Source organism: Lactuca saligna, chromosome 1 (assembly GCF_052625555.1).
Source record: "Lactuca saligna cultivar CGN05327 chromosome 1, ASM5262555v1, whole genome shotgun sequence".
NCBI classification, from domain to species: Eukaryota; Viridiplantae; Streptophyta; class Magnoliopsida; order Asterales; family Asteraceae; genus Lactuca; species Lactuca saligna.
In genome coordinates, this window is record NC_136417.1 from 32,904,683 (window position 1) to 32,919,242 (window position 14,560).

Consider the following 14,560-nt stretch of genomic DNA (forward strand, 5'->3'; position numbering starts at 1 on the left):
TCAATAATAGCACACTGGTAAATTTGGATGAACCTAAAAACTACAAGGAATCCATGGCAGGCCCTGAGTCTGCTAAATGGAAAGAGGCGATGGACAGCGAGATTCAGTCCATGTATGACAATCAAGTTTGGAACTTCGTTGACAATGTATCGGGTCATAAGACAGTCAAGTGGAAATGGATCTTCAAGAAGAAGATCGACATGGATGGGAAAGTACACACATATAAGGCGCAACTGGTTGCGATGGGCTTTACTCAAACTCCGGGAGTTGACTATGATGAGACCTTCTCACCAGTAGCGAAGATTAAGTCTATTAGGGTTATGCTAGCCATAGCTGCATTTCACGATTATGAAATATGGAAAATGGATGTTAAAACCACTTTCCTTAATTGAAAGTTGGTTGAGGATGTATACATGAGTCAACCAGAGGGTTTTGTCGATGCAAAGTACCCTACTAGAGTGTGCAAGCTTGAGAAATCCATTTATGGATTGAAACAAGCATCTCAGAGATAGAATCTTTGTTTCAATGAGAAAGTCAAAGAGTTTGGTTTTTTGAGAAGCGAGGATAAGTCCTGTGTATATGTCAAGGCTAGTGGGAGCATAGTTAGCTTTCTGGTGTTGTATATGGATGACATACTACTCAAAGGAAATGACATCCCAACCTTGCAGGAGGTTAAGTCCTGGCTTGGGAAGTGTTTCGGTGTAAAGGACCTCGGAGAAGCTGCCTATATTCTGGGAATAAGGATATTGAGAGATAAGAGTAAGAGACTAATTGGACTTAGTCAAAGTACCTTCTTGGAAAAGGTGCTAAAAAGATTCAACATGATGGATTCCAAGAAAGGTGACCTACCAATCCAGAGCAATGCCAAACTGAGTAAAACTTAGAGTCCCAGTACAGAGACTGAGATAGTTTAGATGATTCGAATACCATATGCTTCCGCGGTTGGGTCGATCATGTATGTTATGACTTGTAGTCACCCATATGTGGCCTTTTCTTTGAGCATGGTCAACAGATATCAAGGGAATCCTAGCAAGGCACACCGTACTACGGTAAATAACATTCTCAAGTACCTGCGGAGGACTAAGGATTGGGTCCTTACACTCGGTAGGAGTGATGACTAGAGAGTGGTGGGGTAAAGTGACGCCAACTTTCAGACAGACAGAATTAATTTCCTCTCTTAGTCTGGCTGGGTATTTACCCTGAATGGAGGAGCAATAACTTGGAAAAGTTCCAAGCAGGAGACAGTAACCGATTCAACGTGCGAATCAGAGTACATAGCAGCAAGCGAGGCGATGAAGGAGGCGATATGGATGAAGAACTTCATCGGAGACCATGGATTTATGCCAGGTATAAAGAAGCCTATGGAGATTTTCTATGACAGCGAGAGTATGGTTGCCTTAGCCAAGGAAGCAAGGGATCATGGCAGATCCAATCACATTGGCATAAAATATCACTTCATAAGACATTAAATAGAAGAAGGAATCATCGTAGCAAAGAAGGTATCATCGGATGAGAACCCAACAGATCCCCTCAGGGTGGGACTGAGTAGGGTTAAGCATTTACAACATGCGAGGTGCATTGGGCTGAAGGATGATACTAGTTTTAATGATAAGATAGTTGTTTCAAAACTTGTAATAGATAAAATGTAATTGACATTTGATGCTTAAATAAAATGTGTTTTTTATTTACTAGTATGGTATTATCTCATGTCAATTGTTTACTATTGTTTCACCTTGCATGTTTTGACTTCCAGAATAATTAAATTATTCAAGTTATCCACAATTGATCATACGTTGGAAGTAGGTGTTGAGGGAAGACTATTATGAATCTGGCTTGTAGATGTCTGAATGGTTTAGACATTGAAAAGGGTCGCTACAACATTCATGAGTGCTCATAAGGTATGAGTATTGGATTAAACCCACACTCACTTGTATCATTTCATGGAATTTATCTCAAGTGATCGTGAGATGAAAATATCATATAAGTCTTCAAACTAAGAGACATGAGTTGTTGAATATGAGTTGGTTGTGCATTGATAGTACAAAACCGCTTCAGTAACTTGATGCTATAAAACTTGCTGTTGTATACAATTTAACAAGTAGTCAGTACAAGCCTATGAGTCGAAGTTTATCTGTTCCTTTTAGTCCTTGGAGGATTAAAAGCAATATCTTGGGCCCCTCGATGATTTTGTTTTGACTTATGTGTTGGGCCCGGCCGAAACTAAATTGATGTATTCGATTAAGTTCCATGTCAAACAAATTAGAAACCGGGAAACAAACTGTTGGACAATAAATATGACGTTGTTCCATGTATTTTTCTGGCTGATATCTTGAGAACAGAGGATTATATGATCACTTATCTAAAATGGAGCATCACAGTTCAACAGAGGCTTTTAATAGCAACAATTACTAGTCGGATCCTGAAGTTATACTTACAACAATAGTTATTAGAATTATCCAAATGGGAGACTGTTGTATAAGGTGTCTAAGTCCATAACAATATTTGGTATGTACTTGTCCCCAAGAGTAGCATGGTCCATTTGGGTTGCATCGCACCGAAACAATTTGTAAGGATGGACTTTTGAGAAGAGGATATTTACGATTTATTAATATATTATAAGTTGTAATATATTAATATGAAATAATATTATTTAATTAGTATTGATCAAGAATTAATTTGGAATTAATTTCGTGATCAAAAGAGACTAATTAAATATAAGGGGTTGATTTGGTAAATCATTCATTCTTATAGTGTGGGCCAATGATCCATGATTCCTTAGGTTGGGCTAAACCCATGGATGATACATGGAGGTTTAAACCCATGAGGTCTAAGGAATATGGAAGGTCATGCCCATTAAGGTTTACATGGTGTAACCCTGGATTTGCCACACTATATAAGAAACCCCATGGCTCCTAAAATCGGCACCCTTGTGTTCTTGGAAGAGCTATAGCTGATTTTTTAGTGCAAGCATTTGAGGCATCACAGTTGGGGTGCTAGGCTCTTAAAGGTCCAAGGAATCAAGCTACAAGAAAAGGTATGTCTTTTAACTAGATTTTTGTTATACAAGTACCCATGATTGTATGCTAGCTAGGGTAATGCGTTGGAAAATCATTTTGCATGTATAACTAGAGAAAATATAGATCCAAAGCATTTAGGGTTGTATGTGAAACTTAACATTGTTAGGATGCTCAAAATAATTCAGTGTTGTCATCTCGATGAAAATTCTTAGGATAGGTCCCTTGAATTAGATGCTTTAGGGACAGAAAGTGAGGATAATAGGAACGGGTAATCGGGTTGATTGATTGTTGAAATTAATTAACTTAATTATTGTCGGTTGAAAACCCTATGTGCTCACCAGGCTCCCAAGCATGACCCATTTAGTTGCTTGTATACAGGTAGTGGCAAGAGAGCACAGGTATGATGATCTGATGAGAGATCAATGGATTATAGGCCACTAGATAATAGAATGTTGTGACTTGTACGACCTATGATGTTTCTGTTTATGCTCTTGATCTGTATTGACAATGACATCCCGAGGTTTTTAATATATTAAAAATACATTCCTTTAAGAATGATTTGATAATTTACTCATCATATTTTTGGGAACAAATTCCGCAACATATTTCTTCAAAAAGATACTCTGATTTTCAAATAAAGCATAAACAAATTGGTCTTTTCTGGCCGTGAAATTGGGGATGTCACAATTGGTATCAGAGTATTTGTTTAAGCGAACTAGGAATTTGTAGGATTTCTAGACTTAAACATAGAATGATAAGCGATGATTGTGATATGAGTGTCTGTTATATTTTAGAAACGTGCACTAGCTCATTTTTGGAAAGATGCCTAAAGTGCTTTTATATGTTAAATGATTTATGTGATAGCTATAAAGATGACCTATATGCTATTATTTGATTGGATTTATGGTATGTTGCCGATCGGATCTGGAAACCTTATGTGTTCAGATTTCTAAACGTTAGACTACGATATTAGAACTAGCATGTAACTTTTCAGAGTAACAAGGAGGATTAAACATCTATTGTAATAAAGAACTAAATTCACCTACTTTGGTGTATAAATCAACATGGCGAGAACCTGAAACAGATTCAGAAATGCTAATCAGCGGCCTGTGATTGATTGTGAATCGGAAGTAGTAGCCGCACCCAAACCAATCACAATGGCAAGAGTCCAAGAAATGATTAGGGCTATGATGGCCAAACAAAGAGAGGTGATGAGATAGATGTTGCATGATAGGGATGAACCTACTGTGGCTATTGAATAGCCTGAACCGAACCTTGAACAATCATATAAAGGAAACTATAGTCTGAATGTTAGTCAAGTTGAGCCACGAGTAGGTAGAAGAAACCAACCTAATGGAGGAAATGATGGACGTGGGTGTTAGTATAAGGATTTCATGGCATCTAAACCACCAAGTCTTTCTAGAAGCCCAACACCGGTGAAAGTCATGGATTAGATCTCCGAGATGGAGATGATGTTTGAAAGTTACAACTACATCAACAAACAGAAAACCGCTCTCGCGGTTACACTGTTAAAGTCAGGAGTACTAAGCTGGTACAAGCTACTAGCTAGTGCCATGCCCAAGTGAGAAGCTAACAAGATGTCTTGGGAAGATTTTTTGGCGCAACTGAAAATGCAGTACTGCTCTGAGTAGGATCTGTTGGAGATCAACAACGAATTTCAAAACCTAAAGAAGGGAAGAATGAGCGTCACTGAGTATGCTGCAAGTTTTATGGAGAAGATAAAGCTTGTTCCTAACCTAGTTCCGACTGAACTCTCCAAGGTCAAAAAGTATGCTAATGGATTGCCAGCGGAGTTTGGTCTGATGGTCAATCAAGAAACCACTTTGAAATCCGCCATCTAGGCAACTAAGAATATTGAGACCCATATAGAAGTAAAGGGTTTGGAGAGAGCTATGGTTTGCGAGAAAATGAAGTTTAACGTATCTTCAAGATCCAACAAGAAGAGAAAATTCTTGAAGTTTGGTTCCAAGAAATTTGGAGGAGGAGGAGGTGAAGCAAGATGGTGTGATAAGTGTAAAAAGAAAACTTTGTAAAATGTAGTGAAGAGGTAACTTGTTACAAGTGTGGGAAGACTGGGAATTATGCCAATGAATGCACATCCAAGAAAATGGTGTGTTATGGGTGTAACTAAGAAGGGAATATTGCAAATTATTGCTAGAAGAAGAAGGAGGCATCAAGGCCTAATGTTCCCCTGAGGCTAAAGGCAAGAGCATTCCCAATGACCCTGGAAGCAGCAAGGGATGAAGCAGATGCCGCTTTAGGTACCTTTCTTGTAAATGGATTGTCTGCCAATATATTGTTTGACTCTTGAGCAAATTACTCCTTTATATCGCATAAATTTGGTGGAAGACTAGCATTGCATGTAGAGAAACTCGATAATGCCCTAGTTTTAGAAGCTTCCAATGGAAATTTCATACCTGTTAGCGATTACATTCAAAACATCATCATCGACTTGAATGGTAATAAACTTCATGAGGAGTTGTTGCCCATTGAGTTGAACGGTTTCAACATTGTACTGGGAATGGATCGGCTTAGTTCAAACGATACCGAGATATTATGCAAGACAAAGATTGTGAGAATAAACCTACCTGGAAGAGAGTCATTTATGGTGAATGGGGACAAATGTATAGTAAATTCTGCAGATATTTCCTTGATGAAACCCAGAAAATGTTTGTCTAAAGGATGCACATCATACTTGGCATTTGTGATCAATGCAAGGAAGGAGAAGAAGATACAAAGAATACCTGTGGTGTGTGACTATCTGGAAGTCTTTCCCAAAGATATTTATGGATTGCCCCCTGATAGAAAAGTGGAGTTTCAAATAGACTTGTTTCCAGTATTGACACCAATATCAAAGCACCATACCAGTTAGCACCAACAGAGATTAAGGGGCTTATGGTGCAACTTCAGGAGTTGTTGGAAAACAATTTCATTAGACCTAGTTTATCACCCTGGGGAGCTCCAATGTAATTCGTGAAGAAGGATAGAAGCATGAGGATGTGCATAGACTATAGGGAGCTGAACAAGGCAATGATAAAGAACAAGTATCCATTTCTAAGGATAGACAACTTGTTCGATTACCTGCAAGGTTCGAGCTATTTCTCAAAGATCGATTGTAGGTTGGGCTATCATTAGCTGAAGGTGAGAGAGCAAGATATTGAGAAGACCGCATTAAGAACAAGATACGAACACTATGAGTTCTTGGTTATGTCATTTGGACTAACAAGTGTTCCAAAAACATTTATAGATTTGATGAACAGGGTATGTAAACTATAACATCCCAAAATTCGAGGCCAAAAATGTCACTTTTCATTAGGTGATTTATAAAAATGGTTCATCAAAACATTACCAAAATCATGTCAATACATAAAACCGTAATATCATGTTTCAAAACCAAATCATCTAAAATAACAAAATATTAGAGTACAATCCCAGAAAACTCTAAGCGGAAATCATAAGTGTGCGTGTGTGATGCGCTGCTACACCGTCGGCTCCTTCCCTTTGGACGAAGAGGTACCTGCAACCAAAACTGAAACTGTAAGCACGAAACTTAGTGAGTTCCCCCATCATACCACATACCATACAATCACATAACATACATACTACCGGGCAGTTCTGGGGCGCCCATCCTACCCATGTCAAGCCATTATGGGGTGCTGACCTACCCATGTCAAGCCATTATGGGGTGCTGACCTATCCATGTCAAGCCATTCTGGGGTGCTGACGTACCCATGTCAAACTATTCTGGGGTGCTGACCTACCCTACGGTCTATCTCAACCGAACACGGGGAATATTTCGCCCCTACTACTAACACATAACATCATATCATAATCATGCTGTCAGACATATCTGGGGTGTCCGACCTACCCATTGGTCCTAATGACCAAATCGGGGACTAGTCCCCTTCTACAGATATTATCTCATATAACATGGCAACTAGCAAACTAGCATACTCACATATCTAGTAGTCTAGCATACTCACATATCCAATAATCAAACCAGACAGTTATCACAAAGATAACCATCCCAACTAACAATTACTAGTGGGCCGGCCTTGGTGCCTTAGACCCACACCTACTGGAAGGTAACTCACCTCGATGTCGTGTAGTGTCTGAACTGTCCTCGGCGTGAAGGTCGGCTCTCCTCGACTCCTCAATCCCTACACGACAACCCTCAAGTCATCCAACAAAAAATACAACCCTAACCAGGGTCAATACCAAATCCGAGCAGAGTCAACATTGGTCAAGATTAACACCTAGTTGACTTGACTCGCCGAGTTGGTCTACCAACTCGCCGAGTCCATACTCCACTAACCCGATCCAACCGCAACTCCACTCTTCGAGTTTAGCAAGAACTCGACGAGTTCTCCTTCATTAAAACCATCGGGATCATCTTCTTTCGACTCACCGAGTGCTTCCTTTAACTCGGTGCGTTCATCTCCCTTATAAGAACGCGTCCAGTCTACGACTCACCGAGTTTTATAAACAACTCGTCGAGTCCATCTTCAAAGATTGGGAGATTGCCTTGGACTCGCCGATTCTTTTCATACACTCGTCGAGTCCCATGATACCCAGGTCCCTTTTTGCATCTAAACATCTACGAGACTTTACTCCCTCGCAACTGGTCCATCCACAGAAAGGATTTGGTGGTCAATACACCGCGACCCACCGAGTCCCGAGAACAACTCGGCGAGTCCATCCTTGACCAACACTATAAAGTCGATTTAGATGATCCTGAACACCTGAAAACCATATATCTGGCCCCATAATGTCCATTTCATACGTAAAGCTCCAAACTTGATCCACATGCATGGGGGCTTTGGCTCAAAAAGCCATAAAAGGTGCTCTACAAGATGCATGGGGCTCTCATGGCCATAAATTTGGCACCTTTATGCCATGAGACCCTTCCAATGACTCAGATCTGAAATCAAGACCCCATATAACACTCCAAAATCTGAATATGTCTTGGAAATCCCTATAGAAGACCAAGACAAGGGAATTTCACATTGATTGTGTTGAAAATGGAACTAGATCTCTGAATCTCTATGCCCCAACTCGAACTCTCAAGCTTCTTTCTTCTTCTTCAAGCTTCACAAACCACCAAATGTACCAAAATGGCCTTAGAACACCCAAAAATGCGTAGGGTTTCGATACACAGCTTTCTGGGAGTGATAAGGGCGATGAAGGCTGAGATAAGGTGTTTAAATAGGGTGCAAACCCTCAGATTTAGGGTTTCACTCAACCAGCACCTACTCATCGAGTCAGTTCCCCGACTCATCGAGTAGGTTACTTAAACTGTCCTCAGGTCACGACTCTACTCGACGATTTGGGCCTCCAACTTGTCGAGTCCTAGAGAAAAATGCAAAATACATGAATAATAGGCATACCAGGTATCAGGTGTTACAAATCTCCCCCACTTATCATAGATTTCATCCTCGAAGTCTACTGCTCGATCCTGGAAAATTGAGGGTAATGCTCCCTCATCTAGTCCTCCGGCTCCCAGGTCCATTTCGAGCCCTTGCGGTGCTACCACTGCACCTTTACCAGCTCCACCCTCTTGTTTCTCATATCCCTTGACTTCCTGTCAAGGATTGCCACTGGCCGCTCGATGTAATTCAGGTTGTCATAAACCTGAATATCCTCTAGAGGCACCACTGCCGAATCATCCACCGGACATTTCCGCAATTGAGAGACGTGAAAAGTGCTATGAATCTGACTGAGTTCGGCTGGAAGATCTAGCCTATATGCTACCTTTCCCATCCGGGCTATGACCCTGAAGGGTCCAATATACCTGGGGCCTAGCTTTCCCCACTTCTTGAACCAAATGACGCCCTTCCATGGCGACACCTTCAGGAGCACTATATCCCCTACCTGAAACTCCAGGTCTGACCGCCGCTTGTCGGCATAACTGTTCTGCCGACTCGGAGTAGTTTGAAGCCTGATCCGAACATGCTGGATCTTCTCCATAGTATTGAGTACCACTTCGGTACTTCCCATGACTCTTTGCCTAACCTCTCCCTAGTATATCAGGGTCCTGTACTTCCTCCCATACAACATCTCGAATGTAGGACGGTCGATACTCGCATGATAGCTATTGTTATAGGAGAACTCAGCCACTAGAAGGTAAGTATCCCAACTACCTCCAAAGTCTAAAACACATGACCGCAACATATCCTCCAAATTCTGGATGGTCCGCTAGCTCTGACCATCCGTCTGCGGGTGAAAGGCGGTGCTAAAATGTAGTCGAGTACCCAACTCGTTATGAAATGTCTTCCAAAACATGGAAATGAACCGCACGTCCCTGTCTGAAATCACTAAAATTGTCACCCCGTGCTGCGCCACATCCTCTCGGATATAGATGTCGGGCAACTTTTCGGTAGAAATACTCTCCTGAATCGGAATAAAATGGGCGCTCTTGGTCAATCAATCAATGACGACCTAAATCGAATCCACCCCTCGCGCGATCCTGGGAAGCTTCGTAATGAAGTCCATAGTAATATCCTCCCACTTCCACAGTGGGATATCCAACGACTGGACCTTACCATGAGGTCTCTGGTGCTCAGCCTTGACCTTCCTGCAGGTTAGGAACCTTTCCACAAACCAAGCTATGTCCATCTTCATACAGGGACACCAATAATAGAGACGAAGATCCCTGTACATCTTCATCGCCCCGGGATGGATAGAGAACCTGGATTTGTGCGCCTCTACCATCAATACCTGGCACACCACCCATGATAAGGGAACCACACCCTACGGTGAAGAGTCAACAATTCCCGGCTATCATAGTCGAAGGAGGAAACCTGACCCACAATTCGCTCGCTCTTCTGATGTTCCTCCTTCATGGCATCCTGTTGGGCCTCACGAATCTGCTCCAACAGCAGAGTCACAACTTTCATCCTCAGACAGATGTCCCTGATCGGCACTGCCTAGCGGCTAAGCGCATCAACCATGTCATTAGCCTTCCTCGGGTGGTAGAGGATCTCGCAGTCATAATCATTCACCACATCAAGCCAACGACACTGCCTCATATTCAGATTTGGCTGGTCCATGAGATACCTCAGGCTCTTGTGGTCCATGTAAATGGTAGTGTCTAAGTCCATAACTTTATTTGGTATGTACTTGACCCGACCTGACATGGTCCATTTGGGTTGCATGGCATCATGCACTTGGATAGACTAAATGAGAGAAATAAGACACTTATGGTTTATTAATATATTATAAGTTCTAATATATTAATAATAAGAAGAAGAATATTTAGTTAGTATTGATCAATAATTAATTTAGAATTAATTATGTGATCAAAAGAAGACTAATTAAATATATTGGTTGATTATGTCAATCATCCATAACTTATATAGTGGGACAAGGCTCCATGGATTATCAAGTTGGGTTAAACCCATAAGATGCTCCATGGGGGTTACATAACCCATGGGTCATGGAAATGAAAGGTCATGACAATTAGGGTTTACTCTAACTGTAACATACTATATACAGAAGCTATTCTTCACCATTTTCGGCCACTAGAGTGAATCAAAGAGGGCTAGCCGAAAATTCAAGTGTTCTTATTCTCTTGAGAGTTTATTCCAAGTGTACTTGGTGTTTTGTGAAGCATTTGAGGCATCACACTTGAGGTGCTAGGCTCACAAGGTTTCAAAGGAATCCAAGCTACAAAGAGGTATGTAATTCTTACTAACTATTAGAATAAAAGATCCCCATGTATGCTAGATAGGATTATGAACTTGGAAAATCATTTTGCATGTATCTTAGTTAAACATAGATCCAAGGTTTCTAGGGTTGCATTTACACCATAGGAGTGTTAGAATGCTCAAAACCCAACAATGGTATCAAAGCCTAGGCTTGTTTGTTTGATACTTGATGCAAAATAGCTGAAAAACGAATTTTTTTGTTCACTGCACGTATGAACTCACCGAGTCCATGAGGGGACTCGACGAGTCCATGAAGTAATGCATGCTACTCATCGAGTTTGTTCATGCACTCGATGAGTAGAGGCTGCAGTGTCCAGATTTTCGTGTTATGCTGCTGGAAATGGACTAGAAACATTACCCTAAACTGTTTTGGTGTTTTAAAACTTGTTTTAGTTGGTGTAATGTTTATACTAATCCATTTACAATAGCTATGATAAAAATTACAAGTTTTATATAAGTTTGTTATGATTCTTGAAATTCTTGATAATCATGTTCTTGAACTTATGAGTTTAGATGATCATATGAATTATTTGTAACCTCCATGTTAGTTAATTCTTGATCATTATGTATTTTAATGGAATCCATAACTTTTGCTCAAGTTATGGAAAACCAAGAGTCACACTTGAATTAAAACCATTAAAAGAACACAAGAGTTATGAAAATGAAGAGTCTTCATTTTAATACTCTAATAAAATCATAAGTTATGAGAAATGAAAAGTTTTGAAAGTTTACAAAACTTGCACTCAAGTTTTGGAACAAGTAAAGTCATAATTAAAATTGTAGTTCCAACCCTTAGAATTTTAAATATTAAAATTCAACCCTTATACTTTATAATATTATAAGTGAATAATAATTATATATGTATAAGATAAAAGTCATTTTACAATTATTAGGCCTCATTCACAAAGCCGATCTATAAGGTGGTATAAGCTTGTTGCCTATAAAATGACTACTTAATGGGTGTCTATTCTCACCCACCACTTCCTTGATCGGTGAAGGGTCGTTAGCCGAAAAGGTAGAACAAAGACTATAAATCTCATAACAAGTATTATGAATATACTAAAGTAACTAAACTTTTATTAATTCCTAATCTTAGTTACTTTAGGAAAATGTGAATAAGGTGCTAATCCATGAAGCTACATTTTGCACTTTGATTAAGTCATTAGTGGAGCGTGTGTGGTTAACTGACACACTAACTTGGACTTATCAAGGTAGGAAAAAGGTGACTTAATGTTTATCATAGTATCGTTGGAGCGTGTGTGGTTAACCGACACTTCGATTGAGGGGTAATACATTAAGTGTACCAAGTAATTTGCATGGTTACTTCACACCTTGTTTTGTGATCCTAGGCATCCCAATCACAAAACTTGAAGGGCGCACTCGAGATTGAAACATGCCATTGAAAAGTTCAATGAATCTCAAAGAACCTAGGAATTTCTAAACCAATTAAAACCTAATAAAATTTATTCCGTTTTATGGTGGAAATTGGTGAATCGTCATTCACCTACCTTCAAATATTTTATAGCTTGGATTACGGCATCCCTCTTCTAAGTTATAAAATATTATGTTGGGTCCTAGCCCTAATATAGCATTTGGGTGCTTTATTAAGGACTATCCTGAAATCTAATCTAAACTTATTCTTTCATTTCATATGTCTTCCAAAAACAATGCTTCTGGCTCAAACCCTACTGGCTCCTTCTCTCTCATGAACCTTTGTGGGAGAGTCATCTTTGATGGATCCAATTTTATGGATTGGATCAGAAACATCAGGATGGTCACTCGCTATGAGGACAAATAATGTGTCCTTGATATGGAGCTGAAGGAGATTGATGAGTCAACTGCTACCCCAGAGGAGATTGCTGCATTTTAAGCACATGAAAGGGATGCTACCAAAGTAGCATGTGTCATGACTACCACATTGACAGCTGAGCTCCAAAAGTCCTATGAGGACTATTACCCTTTTGAGATGCACATGGACTTGATGGAGAGATACCATCAAAGTGCTCGTCAAGAGAGTTATGAAATAATCTCCTCCATGATAACCACCCAAATGAAGGACAATGAGTCCCTCACGACCCACTTACAGAAAATGCAAAGGTATGCGGATCGCTTGAAGAAACTGAATGTTGAATTTCCTGAGGAGTTAGCAATAGATATCATTTTGCACTCCTTACCTTCATGTTATGATCAATTTAGAATGACATACCACATGAATAAGGAAGAAGTTACACTTAGTAAGCTTCAAGGACTCTTAAATACTACTAAAAGTAGTCTTAAGGGTAAGTGAGGTGCTACTACTCCTCCTACTCCTACTGCGGCCAATGTCTTGGCAATCGGGCATGGCAAAGGTAAGAAGAGAAAGAACCGTTCTAAGGGTACCAAGGGTAAGACCCTTGAAGGCTACTCTTCAAACAAAACCAAGAAAGGTTTTGTCACTCCTTCTGCTAACCCTATTGAGGCTGAATGCTTCTATTGCCATGAAAAGTCACACTGGAAGTGAAAATGTCCTAAATACCAGCAAGATCTTTAGGATGGGAAAGTAAAACCCAACCATGCAGGTATATACACTATATTTTCTAATAACTCACCTCATTCTAAGTCTTGGGTCCTTGATACAGGTTGTGGAATTCACATATCTTTTGATCTGCAGGGACTAAGAAGAAGTGAGGATTTGGAGCATGGAAAGATAAACCTAATCATGGTGAATAGGAAAGTTTCACTTGTCACCAAGATTGGAGTTTATTCCTTGTTACTAGATAGTGGGTTTACATTAGACTTGAATAAATGTTGTTATTCGCCAGAAATGACAAGAAATGTTATTTCCTTTCATGCATTGTATAAACAAGGTTTCACCTTTTATTTTGACAATAAAAGTGGTGGTATTGATGCTTTCTATAATAGTGTTCTTTACTTTAAAGCATTACCTTGTGATGGTGTGTATGAAACTGTATCTGTTGTAGATAACTTAGGAAATAATGTATTGTGTATTGATTCTTCCACTAGCTTAGATAAAGCATCTTTAGGGCATTGTTGTCTTGGACATGTAAGCAATAAACGCATAGGCTAACTCCAAAAGGATGGAGTCTTGGAATCATTCGACCTAAAGTCGGATGATAGTTGTGAATCTTGTCTACTTGGAAAAATGACAAAGTCACCTTTTACTGGCACTTGTGCTAGGGGTGAAGGTTTGTTGGATCACATACACACATATGTGTGTGGACCCTTCAGAACCTCCACTAGAGATGCTAATCGCTTTTATGTGACTTTTATTGATGATTTTAGTAGATATGGATATGTATACTTAATCAAACATAAGTCAGAAACCTTTGATAAATTCAAAGAGTTTAAGCAAGAAGTAGAGAATCAGTTGGGCAGGAACATTAAGATGCTTCGATCCGATCGAGGTGGTGAGTATATTAGTACCGAGTTCTTTGACTATCTTAAGGAATGTGGGATAGTCTCACAATTGACACCTCCCAGAACACCACAATTGAATGGTGTAGCTGAGAGGCGCAATCGAACCATGTTGGACATGGGTCATTCCATGATGAGTCGAGTTTTGCTACTAATCTCATTTTGGGGGTATGCCTTAGAGACTGTTGCCTATATCCTTAATCTAGTCCTTGCAAAGAAGGTTGCCAAAACACCTCACGAGATGTGGACTAGAAAAATTCCAAATCTAGACCACATCAAGGTTTGGAGTTGTGAGGCTTTCGTTAGACGCGAGACTCTCGACAAGCTTGAACCTTAAAGTGAGAGGTGTATTTTCATCGGCTAACCACATAAATCTTTTGGTTATATCTTCTGCAGACCAAG